The following is a 12,261-nucleotide window of genomic DNA, read 5'->3' as shown; positions in this document are numbered from 1 at the left end:
CTCTTCCACTTGGTTTCCCAGTTCTCCATTCTCTCCTCCAATTTATTTAAAATTTGAAATCACGTCTTTGAGTTCAGGAAAATATTTTCTTTTGCATCTCATTTTTTAAAATGCTTTTTGTTTTGTTTTCTTTCTCCTGTTGTTGTGCAGGATGCCGTTTGTCTCCTCCTGCAGTTCTGAGTGCCTTGCAGGCTTTCTCCTGACTGTTAGGTTCCCTCAGGTGCCTATTTTCTTCTCTCTGTCCTTTTTTTTATTTTCCAGAACTTCAATATAAGTTTTATTTATTAAGTTCCCATTTTTCCCCCCAGCTCTATTGTGGTATAATTGACAGATACACTGTGAAATGACTATCACAATCCAACTAATTAACACATCCTTCACCTCATACAGTTACCTTTTTTCTTTCTTTCTTTTTTTTTTTTCTGGTGACAACACTTAAGATCAATTCTCTTAACAAATTTCCAATATACAATATAGTATTATTAACTACAGTCATGTTGTTGTACATTAGCTCCCCGGGATTTATTCATCCTGCACAACTGAAACTTCGTGCTCTTTGACCAATATCCCCGCCTCCCCCTGCCCTCCCTCTTCTTCCCCACCCCTGGCAATCACCACGCTACTCTCTGCTTCTATGAGTTTGCCTATTTTAGATTCCACATATAAATGAAATCATGCAGTATGTGTCTTTCTGTGTCTGGTTTATTTCACTCAGCATAATGTCCTCTGGGTCCATCCACATTCCTGCAAATGGCAGAATTTCCTTCTTTTTAGAGGCTGAATAATATTCCAATATATATATATATATATTGCATTTTCTTTAATCATTCATCTGAAATCATTCCAAGTCTCTTTTCCAACCACAACGGAATGAAACTGGAAATCAGTTTAACAATAAGGAAACGGGAAGACTCACAAACGCGTGGAAAGTGAACAGCAAGCACACTCTTGAACAACTATTGGGTCAAATAGGAAATCAAAAGGAAATTTAAAAAAATATCTTGAGACAAACGAAAATGAAAACACCGCATACCAAAACTTATGGGATGCAGCAAAAGCAGCAGTGCTAAGAGAGTTTATCCTGTTGCCTTCTTGCAGCTCTAGTCACCCCCAAGGCTCAGGTCCAGCTGACAGGCTGGCTCGTGCCCTGTGGTACTCCAGAAGGGAGTGTTCTGCGTCCCCATCTCCCAGGGACAATGTGGGGGGTGGGTTCTACGGATCCTCCCAGGACCACCCAAGACTGCTAACCCAGTTCTCTAGTGGATCCCTGTGCCAAGCTCTCTCCTGAAACCTAGTAGATCTGATTGCTGCCCAAGGCTCTCTCTGCCGCTGGTCGCTACTGTCTGGCCAGCCCTCTCATTCCAGAGGCCCTGCCCAATCCGCCAGGCCTGCTGCTGGCTGACCCTGCAGCTCTGCAGCAGCCGTACAGTGGGAGTTGGGAAACAGGGCAGCCCTGACTCAGAAGGTTTAGTCGAAGAGAGATTCTCGGGTTTCATGGATATTGAAGACATGACTGGGATCAATCAGCTCATTCAGGGTTACACAAATATCAGAAAACAAAAAGATAGCTGCGAAGGGGAATTGACTTGAATAAAACTGAAGGAAGTTTGAGGAGTTCTGCGCATCTTTTGGTTCTAATAATCATGAAGTTTTGCGAGGAAAGGAAAGGACCTCAAGGCTCTCAGTTCAGTTCCTGGCTCAACATGATGAACCCACTAAAAGAGCTTTTCCCAGCCTTTGGAAGCAGGGCGCCGATGAAGTGTGCAGGGCGCAAGGTCATTTCTTTAAGACACCTGCAGCTTCAATGGACCATGTTCCCATGCCGTCTGACCATGGGAAATGGTAGTAAATGATTCTTCTCAACCCGCAGGCTATCAGTGGGTGCACTCGATTGCCCTGTTTCCAAATTTGGATCTATCTTTTGTTTTAAATTTATTTACCACATGGTAAGTGTCACGGGAATTTTTTCTAAAGAGCTTCAAAGTGAAACTATAGGCATTTTCTTTGTCTTGAAAAGCCAACAGAGATCATCATCTGAGAAAAATTATGGACATTGCGAAGCCACTTGGGAGAGAGTGGATAAATTATGCCAAGAAAACAATTCCTAAGGACTTCAAAGTTGAAAAATATTTCTTTCAAAAGAGAAGAATTTCTGAAATAAAATAAATGGTGGTGGTAATTCGAATCAAGCACTTCTTCTGCTTTGTCAGAAGAAAAGTACTAAGTTAATATCTATTCTATAGGATGGTCCCTAGGTTACCCAATGTAAATTTACCCTTTCCTCGAAATGACCATAACAAAGTGAAACAAAATTTTGAAACGACCCCATTGAGACAGAACAAAATATTTAATAAAGAGACATGGTCAAACATATGCAACGTTTGCTCCCACAATTCAGAGCGTGTTTCATGAAACTCCAAAAGCACCATCTGCATCAGCCTAACTGACCTTGGTGGTTTGGTGATCCATCACCACCCAGCTCCTTCGTCTCAGCTATCACACATGGCAGTGCAGAAAGCTCATTTTCTACTCTTTGTGAACTGGAAAGCCACTTTTGCTGCCCTGCCTGGCGTGAGGGAGGTTCTGACTCCGAGGGCTGCCAAGTAGGACACATCAAAACAGTGAACACTTCCTGAGTCCTTACTTTCTCCAGCCAATGGGAACACTCTGAATTCATTAGCTCATTCAGTCTTCAAGCAACCCTTAGGGAAGGGATTACTGCCTCATTTCTCAGGTGAGGAAAATGAGGCTTGGCGAGGTTAAGTGAGTTGCCAAGGTCACATAGCAAGTGAAGACGCAAACCCAAAGCCCCAGTCCCCAAAGCCAGGATGGTCACTATATTATTTGTAACCACACAGATGAACAGCTAATGCCCCTGTGACATCATGGGGTCATCTGCATTAGCTGATGTTAAAATGCGCTACTACTTTCAGCTCTAAGAACGTTTCATTTCAGGAGGTATGATGTGTTCTATGTGTATTTCTGGATGATGAGACACTCGTGTAGTTATGAAGCTCTCTACTAAGTAGGGCTGGCCGTGGAATGTCTTCTCTGTTGTTGGGAGGACATAAAGTACATACATTAGAGTGAAATGTTATGAAACGATTCCTCTGTCATTAAAAAATAAGTTGTCCCAGCTAGACAAACTGTGGAATATGTACACACTGGAATAGTACTCAGCAACGAAAAGGGGCTCAGTACTGATGCATGTTGCCAAACAGATGAATCCCAAAAGCCTTATGCTGGGTAAAGTATGCCAGACAGAAAAGAATACATACTGTATGGTTTTATCTATGTGAAATCCTAGAAAAGAGAAACCCTATTGGTTTGTTAGGACTGCCACAGACTGGGGCATGGGGAGGGGTCTTAAACAAGAGAAATGTATTTTCTCACACTTTTGGAGGCTATAAGTTCAAGATCAAGGTATGGCAGGCTTGATTTCTCCTGAGGCCTCTCCCCTTGGCTTGTGGATGGCTGTCTTCTCCCTGTGTCCTTCCATAGTCTTTCCTCTATGCCTGTGGGTATCTGTGTCCTAATGTCTTCTCGTAAGGACACCAGTCATATGGGATTAGGGCCTACCCATCTGACGTCATTTTTACCTTAATCACCTCTTTAAAGTTCCTCTCCAAATACAGTCACATTCTAAGATCCTGGGGTTAGGACTTCAACGTAGGAAGTTTGGGAGAACACAATTCAACCCATCACACCTAGTCTACAGTGAAAATAACCGGAACAGTGACTGCCTCTCGGAGTGGGGGGTGGAGATTGACTGGGAAGGACCACAGACAACTTTCTGGCGTTGATGGTAAATTGTATATGGTGACAAGGGTTTGGGTTACACAGGTATCTGTGGTTGTGAAACTTACTGGAATACTATACTTAAGACTTGTGCATTTCATTGTATGCTCATTTTACTTCCAAGAAAACCAGCAAAAGGGTAACCAGGTGGCTCAGGTGGTTGGAGCGCTGTGCTCACAACTCCGAAGTCATCGGTTCAATTCCCACATGGGCCAGTGAGCTGTGTTCTCCACAACTAGACTGAGAACAATGGCTTGAACAGAGTTGGGGGCGGGGCGGGGGGGGGAAGAAAACCAGAAACAAATATTAAACTCTAGTTAATGATATGCATGCATAGTGTTTAGGGGTGAAGTGTAGTGATGCCTGTGACTTGCTTTTGAAGTGATTGATCAGTGACTAGGTGGACAGATACAGCTGCATATGAACAAGGGCAGAATCTAAGTGGTGGGTTGATGTGGGCATTCATTGTACAATTCTTTCACCGTTTCTGTAGGTTTGAAATTTTTCATCATAAAATGTTGGGGGTGTGGGGAATTGTTTTTAAAATTAAGATTTCTACTTGAAAATGTTAGCCAGACATTTCTTATAAAGCCTCTTCATTGCTAGTTCAAGGTCCACTCATAGAGGGAATGACCATGAGCCTTGCCAAGTCACTTGTGAGTCCGTGCCTCACAGTGTTTAGCCCCAGGACACCTGTGCTCAGGGAGGAAGGGCAGGAAGACAATTTAGAGAGAGGTTGGAGGGCGCTAGGGAGCTCCAGGGACTAGCTAAGGTGGCAGTCTCGGTGTTGGCAGGTGAGTCCGAGTTGTCTAAGCATCGTGGGTCAGAATCCAGGGCAGTCCAAGACCTGTTTTCTTCAGCCATGATAGAGTGGATAGGCTCCGTGCGGGTGTTGGGGGGGCAGGTGAATGGTACGGAGTTGGCAGCACATGGCAGGCACACAAGTGCTGAAGAAACATTTAGTGCAAGTGGAAAGAAGCCTTCCCCAGACGTAGTCCTCAGGAGACAGGGAACTTGCCTGTCCGGCGGGGGGAGCCTGCCTCTGTCTCTGCCCGAGCCCACCCCTGGCCTGGCCTGAGATACCTTGAGAAATGGGCCCAGGAGAGGCTGCCTGGTCTCTGGGTTCCTGGACAGCCAGGGTGAGGGCGTCTTGCCACATTTTTAGGAGAGAGCACATCCAAAACAATTTCTTTTTCTAAAAACTCAGCGTTAACGGGTTCCAGATGTCCGTTTGTTATATAATGGGGTTTGTTTTAATAGCGTCAACTTCCAGATGTGCAGCCTGGAATCAAGAAGCCCACTGGCTCCCTTGGGACACCGTGAGCCAAGCCGAGAGCTGCCCGGGGGAGAGAGGCAGACATACGTGCACACCAGGCATGGGAGAGGAGCTGGTGGTGCCGTCCTGCTGCCCACTGGGCCACTCACCTGTCCAGCAGCTGTCCTCTGCCTGGGGGAGCAGGGAGGTGGCTTCAGCCTCCTGTTGGTCAGTCCTAACTCTGAGCAGCGGCTCCCAGGGGACAACCACAGAATGGCGGCCTGAGGGGCATGTGCGTGGGAATCAGGTTGTACCAGTGCTGCTGGGTGACCTCGGTTAGGTGTCTCGGCCTTGCTGATCCTCGCTGTGCTCGGATATAAAGCGGATTAAGACCACTCCACCTCTAAGAGTCACTGTGAGGAGGGCACCGAGGTGAGGGGCTCAGAGGTATTAGGAAGACTTGGGCTCTTCCCCTTGGTCAATGGAAGGCCTGGGCCCTGGGGATCTGGCACGCTCCTGATGCCCCTCTGCCAAGCTGGGAAGTCCCTGGGCAGCACAGACGATATTTTCCATGGAACACTGGAAAAGCCAATGGTGGAGCGCTCCGCACCTCTCCCAACCTTGCTCCATGGCCATGAGGTGCCAACATATAGAACAGTCTTCCCTTTGTGGAGCCAAAGGGGGCCCCGGGGTGCTCTGCAGCCTTGCTGAGCGCATTCCCTTGCTCTTCCACCTGGTGGCCCTCAGGTAATGGGAGGACAATGACCAAGTGTCCTGAGCCTCCTCTCAGGTGGCTGCAGCTATAACATCCGGTGGATTAAAAGGAAGGTGCCCTGAGGAGGGAGGTTCAAGGTGACCAACGAGAAAGGTCATAGAACCTAAATGTAGTCATAGGAGACAGACACGTCCTTACCCCCAACAGGAACACTCACTACCGAAAAGAAGATAACTGTCCCCCAATAGAAACAATGCAGTTCCAGCAAAATCCCAATCAAACTGGGAGTTTGGAGGGGGAGGATACAATACACAGTTGACATGGAAAATAAGTGTAGACTCATTATTGTTATGGACTGAATGTATGTGTTCCCCCAAATTCCTATGTTGAAATCCTAACCCTTACCATGATGGTACTAGGAGGTGGGGTCTTTGGGAGGTGATGAGAAAGCAGGGCAGAGCCCTCAGGAATGGGATGGGTGCCCTCGTGGAAGAGACTCCAGAGAGCTCTTCTCGCCCCTTCTCTGGCACGTGAGGACACAGTGAGAAGTTGGCAGTCTACCACCCAGAAGAGGGTCTTCACCAGAACCCAACAATGGCACCACCCTGACCTCGGACTTCTAGCCTCCTGAACCGTGAGAGAAACTTCTGTTGTTGAAGCTCCAGAAGGACCAGTCTGTGGTCCTTTGTTATGGCAACCCTAAGGGACTAAGGAAGTCATGATATATCCAAGAATGAAGAACAATAAGGAAGTCTTACCCTCCCAGCTGTTAAAACATATGGTGCAAGTCTCATGCTTTAAACAGTACGGTATGAGCACCAGAACAGCAGAGAGATAAATGGTATAGAAAATTGAAAGTCCAGAAATGGACCCATCTACAGATGAGAATGTGGGATGTGGTAAAGAGATGCATTTCAAACTCAAGCAAATAGCAAATTGTACCTTGGGGGGCAAGGGACTTGGTGTGGGAGGGTAGTGAGTGAAAGAGGAGGCTTAGTTTTCATTTTGTATCTTTCAGGATTGTTTGATTTTTCCAACCTTATATACACGTTACTCTGTTTTTTAAATGTCAACATGTTTTTATGTTGATATGTTACCTAGAGAGTTCTCCAGTATACGTCTTCGCGTTCAAGAGAAACCTAATAGGTATTACACTACTACTAATAAAAGGATATGTAACAAACTGTTGATGGCGTTATCTTGGGGAGGTGGGCCCAGGGAGGGTTTTCATCTTCTACACCATATATTTCCATGACATTTGGACTACGTTTTCTTCCTTTTTTCTCTCTGTCTCTATGTCTCTGTCTGCTTGTCTGTCTGTCTGTCTGTCTGCCTCTCGATTGCAAGCATGACTTTAACATAGAAAAGAGGAGGAATGAATTTTGAACAAAATAAACAAACGAGTACAGAAATGATGGATTACTCACTAAATGGGGCTGAGCAACTGGCTAACAATTTGGAAAAAATAAAGTTAGATTCCTACCTTACACCAAAATAACCTCAGATGTCTTACAGACTGAAAATGTTAGAAGGAAAACCATAAAAGAATCCTAAAACACGTACAATTTTAGGATAGGCAACAATTTTCTAAGAAGGCATTAAATGAACAGACTGATGGATTTGATACCAAAAATATATAAGGCTCTTCCTTTCCAACAAAACAAAATAAAATAAAGGTCAAACTTCTAAAAATAAGAAAAAGAAAAGAAATGACAAGATAGCTATGTAACAAAGGATCAACACAATTTCAATATATATAGAGCTCTTACAAAAATTCCTGCCCCTGCTTTTTTTCCAAAGCCAAGAATAGAGAGGAGTTGGACCACAAGGAACCCTGAGTTTCTTAGGGCACGCTGAGGGTGGAGGGGGAGCTGCCCAGAGGGTTCAGAATGGGAGCAGAGAGCTCCGTGGGGCAGCTCCCAGGCCAGGGCTGGGTAGCCTCCATGTGGCAGGGGTTCCCCCGTCTCCCTGGCACCCACTATCCTGTCTGGTGCCAGCTCTTTCTTCAGCCAGACACATGGCCTGACCAGCACATCTAACATTTCCCCATTCCCTCACACACATCGGGCACTTCCCATTTCCATGACTTTTTACAAATGCTGGTCTCTCCGCCTGGCTCACCCTCTCTCATCGGTATCGGAAAAAAATCCAACTGCTCCTTGAAGGCTCAGCTCCAATGTCCTGTTCTGCAAAACCATCTTTGATCCACCCAGCCCCCGCAAGGAACTTCCCGCAGGCTCCTGCAGCACTTGCCCATCATGCTAGCACTCAATTGCACTTATCTCCTTACCTGCTAGATATGGGCGTCTCTAGACAGGGGTGTCCGTGGGCTCCCCTCCCCTGCTCCAGGTCTGAAATGGGGCACCATATGCAGTGTTCGCCAATAGCATCTGGACAAACAAATTGTTCTGTAAGTGACAGAGCAGAGCATGTGAGCTGACACTCCCACGCTTGCTGGTTGAGCGTCAGTCAATTGGTTCCTAAAACCATATTAATTTCATCGGTCACAAGTTATTTGACTATTGTGTAATTATGAGAAATACATTAAAAGAGATGTGCCAAGTTACAGTAAGAGCAAAAGAAAGAAACACACCAAGAGGCAGTGGTAGCTGAATGCACTTGAACTATGGCCATAGCTGAGTCTGCCATGGCCTGTGAGACAGCCATCCATGCCCTTGAGCTCCGCACGGTCAGGGAGGGGCGGGTAGGGAGGGGTGGGGGAGAAAGAGCTGCAATAGTCACATTCCCAAGTTCGGTGGTGACACAAAGAAGGAAGTGATGTCTGTGCCTGAAGGGTGATTATAGCTCTCGGGGCAGATGTGGGGGGATGTGTGATGCTTGAGGCCCCCCAACAGCGTGCGGTGTGGCCATCAGGACGTGAGCCCACAAGGCAGATGTTTTTGTCTCTTGGTTCATCCCTAAATGTCCAGCATCTAGAACAGAATCTGGTGCACAGTAGGTCTTCAGTAAATACGTGCTGACTAAATGATGAACGAGCCCAGGAACAGTGTCTGGAGAAGGTGCCGGGGTCACCCCTGGAGGGTCTCCCTAGGCTGAACACTCTTGAGTTAGCAAACAGGGCTGTTCTCCCTGGAAGCTTGGCCTGTAGAAGACCCAGCCCGGAGGGAGCAGAGGTGAGGCTGGGTCTGGGGCAGGGGATGTGGGGAGGTGGGAGAGTTGCCTCCAGAACGCGATGAGGAAGCTGAGGGCACTGGGCACCTGCAGGCCCCCCCACAAGGTGGGAGGAAGCAGCAAAAGGGAGGCGGGGAGTTCCAAAGATGGCAGCCCCGGGACTGGGCCTGGGCTCCACCTTCCTCCCTGGGACAACAGGATGCTGTGTCGGCCAAGCCCAGAGAAGACATGTGTACGAAGAGAAGGCCACTGTGTGTTGTGGGCTCAGTAAAGAGGACTTGCCTCCCTGCTCCGAGCACTGTAACAGGGGCTCAAATGTAGGGCTTAAAAAGTCATGTCCGTTCTCAGTCACACAGCTAGCAAGTGCCAGAGCAGGGCTGAATCTCACATCTTTGTAATTCCAGAGACTGACCTTTTTTCACTCTGCTGAAAAACAAGCAAGGTCATTGGCACAAGACAGGCGTGGTGTCCGGGGCCAGAGCTGGGTCTTAGTCTGGGTCAGCGTAGCACCAGGGTTGGGGTCAGAACCATGGTCGTTCTGGGGACAGAGCCAGACCAGGACCCAGGGGCAGAGCGGCCAGGCCCAGGAACAACTGGCTTTCTGGCCTCTGTGCCGCCAGCCAGAGACAGTGTCCGGAGTTGGTGGCAGGGCCTGCCGGAGCCCCCAGCTCCCTCAATCCCCAGCCCTGACCCCACCTGACCTTCCTCCCTGGGGTGAGGAACTGGCCTGGCCCTTAGCCTGGAGGAGGCTGCAGCTGCTCCCCCAGTCCTGGTCCCAGCAGACAAAGGCGCTTTCTTTCCCAGCACAAGGTCTCAATTGCATGTTGCCCTGGATCCAAAAGCTCCTATGAAGGAAGTGGTTCCCTCCCAGGGTGTGTGTGTGTGTGTGTAAGCATGTTTTAGCATGAATGACCACCTAGGTATATGTATGTATACACCAGCACACACCTATACATGCTTACACACCTATGTATCTATGTAGCCACTTCTGTACCCAGGTGCTTTTGGGTGTGTGCGTATGTTTCATGTGTGTGTCCACCTCTGCTGCCTCTGGCTGTGCCCCCCCATCCTTCCCACCCCCGGCTGCTGCTCTGCGGTGTGCAAGGCCTCTTAAAGTAGTCCCTTTCTTCTCGACCGCCCCCTACCCCCAACCCCCGCCTCTGCATTTGTCTGAGAACAACCTGGCCCCTTTCAGCTCTGGGAGGAAGACAGGTTTGTACAGATTGCCTTGGCCCATACACTTTCCAAAAGTTCCCTGGCTCCCAGCCGAACTCTTTACAAAAAGGCTCATGGGGAGTAAGCTAACAGGAAGGTGGGGACCCTGTAGAGGGGGCTCAGGACCCCCGCTCCAAGCCCCAAGATGAAATGGGAACATCACTCGGTGGTGCGTCAGCCAGAGAGGGGCTCTGTGCCCCGAGGCTGAGCTGTCTGAGGACCTCCCCCCACCCAAGGAGGGGACACAGCATCTCCAGGTCTCATGCCCAGGGGAGCTGAGCTGGGAGGGACTGAGCACAGGGAAGGTGAGGCCCAGGCAGGTGCTTCAGGCCATTCAGGGAGCTGAGCCCCTTCCGGGCATCCTGCTGCCCCTGATCCTGGCGAGCTATCCATGGACAGCGCTGGGTCTGCCCACTTTCAGGGAGCTGGGTGCTGCTGTCAGTCTCACAGCCTCCCGGGAGACTCCGAGGCACGGCTGCCTCAGAGCCCAAAGCCTCCAGACTCCAAATCAGAAAGTTAGTGTTTGAGCAGCGCTGAGCTCATGCGGCAGGATTTACCCAGCATGCATCTGACTTGGGCGGTGGGGCCCTCTGGCTGCTTTCTGCCAGCCCCCCGAGGCACAGGGGTGAGGGCTTTCCACACTGCTCTCCTCACAGATATCCGGGGCTCCACCTCTAACAGCACAGGGGTCTTGCAGGTGTCCTAGGATGTTGGAAAGAGGACTATCCGATGGGGTAAGAACATCTGATCCCAAGTGAAGCTCAGGGAACAGGTGGTAGCCCTTCTCACTGGTCTGTTCATGGGACATGGGAGCTGCCGGTGAAGGAGGTGACACAGCCTGATGAGGAGGGCAGGCCCGTGGGCACAGTGGGTGCTGGAATGAACAGAATGTTCCAGAAGCCTGGTTCCTTCCAATCCCCACACCCCCCACCAACTGTCCCCTCAGCTCTCCCTTCCAGGAATCCTTTTCTAGACCAGGAGAGACGGTAGTGCAAAGCTTTGCTCTTACCTGTCAGGTTGTGTCCAGGCCAGGGGCTTCTTGGGAAACTCAAAAACCAGACAGAGACTCTTGCCTTTTTTTTCTTCTTCTTCTTCAGGGCTCACTGCCCCTGAGAGATGAGCACAGACTGGCTGACGGGCTGAAAGGGAGAGTGGAAGCAAAGGGTATAAGGAATAACTAAAAGCTAAAAACACAAGGTCAGCATTTCCAGCACACTACGCCACCACCGCTGGCTCTGCACAAAGTGCCCCCTTGAAGGGGTGTTTCATCTTTTACCCCAGGCCCCTTACAGAGGCGGGGTGGGGGGGCAGGGGGACGGGGTGGGGGGGCTGGGCCGCTGGGGTCTGGCAGTGTTATGTGGCCCCAGCCCCTTGGGTCTGTTGTACATTCTGGGTTGTACACTGACTGTGCTGTTGGAGGGGGCCCCAAATCCTCCTGCCCACGCAGTCCAGGGTAGGGGGTTGCCTCTCCATCCCCTCCCTGAATGAGTTATCTCTAACTGATCTGGGGAAAGGAAGGAAGTAGCTGCAGGGTCTGAGCCAGCACGAGTCCCTGCTCCCCCACGCCCATGGCTCTCCAGCTCTCTCTCTCCATCTCTCAGATACACACTCACACCAGGAGTACCTGAATTGAGGGCCCCGTTCCTCAGATGCATGTAGACTGTTTACTGATGGGGAGATTTGACAAAGGACTGGGGTGAGAGTAGGAGGGTTTTCCAACACGTGGGCCCCAGGGGCTGGGGTTGGGGCTTTCCTCAGGCCCCTATCTCCCACCCGACAGGCCTGCACGTCTCCCTAGCTCCTGCCGAAGGCATTCACCAGGGCCTTGGCAGCCCCTCTGGCTCTTTGCTGGCCTGGAAAGTTTGGGATCTATGAATGGAAAAGCCTGGATCAGAGCTGCAGTGGGGATGGGGGTGAGGGGTGTGGGTGGGAGCAGTGTCGTGAGTTTTCCTGCTCTGGCTCCTCTCGGGGAGCCAGGAAGAGGCTTAAAACCTCAGCAGTCGTGCTAGGCCTGGCCCCTCTCAGATCCTGCTCTCCTCCCCGACTCACACCTGAGGAGTGGCCACAGGTGCCATCACTCACGCTTTAGAAGTCCCTGAGAATGTGCTAGAGACAGGAAAGGGTGAGGCCCAAGTGTCATCCTGAG

General features: G+C 49.6%; 1 long non-coding RNA gene across 1 annotated transcript; it reads right to left on the bottom strand.

The window, feature by feature from the left end:
- Positions 1 to 3,897: 3,897 nt before the first annotated feature.
- Positions 3,898 to 11,993, bottom strand: LOC148756021 (uncharacterized). The gene is made up of 3 exons (XR_016018169.1): positions 11,740 to 11,993; positions 11,125 to 11,254; positions 3,898 to 8,158 (listed from the first exon to the last, which is right to left on the bottom strand). It is a non-coding gene; the product is annotated as an uncharacterized LOC148756021 (long non-coding RNA).
- Between the last annotated feature and the right edge of the window lie 268 nt (positions 11,994 to 12,261).

The sequence above is a fragment of the Rhinolophus sinicus genome, chromosome 13 (assembly GCF_057876585.1).
Source record: "Rhinolophus sinicus isolate RSI-liver-muscle chromosome 13, RSI-T2T, whole genome shotgun sequence".
In the NCBI taxonomy this organism is placed as follows: Eukaryota; Metazoa; Chordata; class Mammalia; order Chiroptera; family Rhinolophidae; genus Rhinolophus; species Rhinolophus sinicus.
This window is presented reverse-complemented; position numbering and strand designations above follow the sequence as displayed.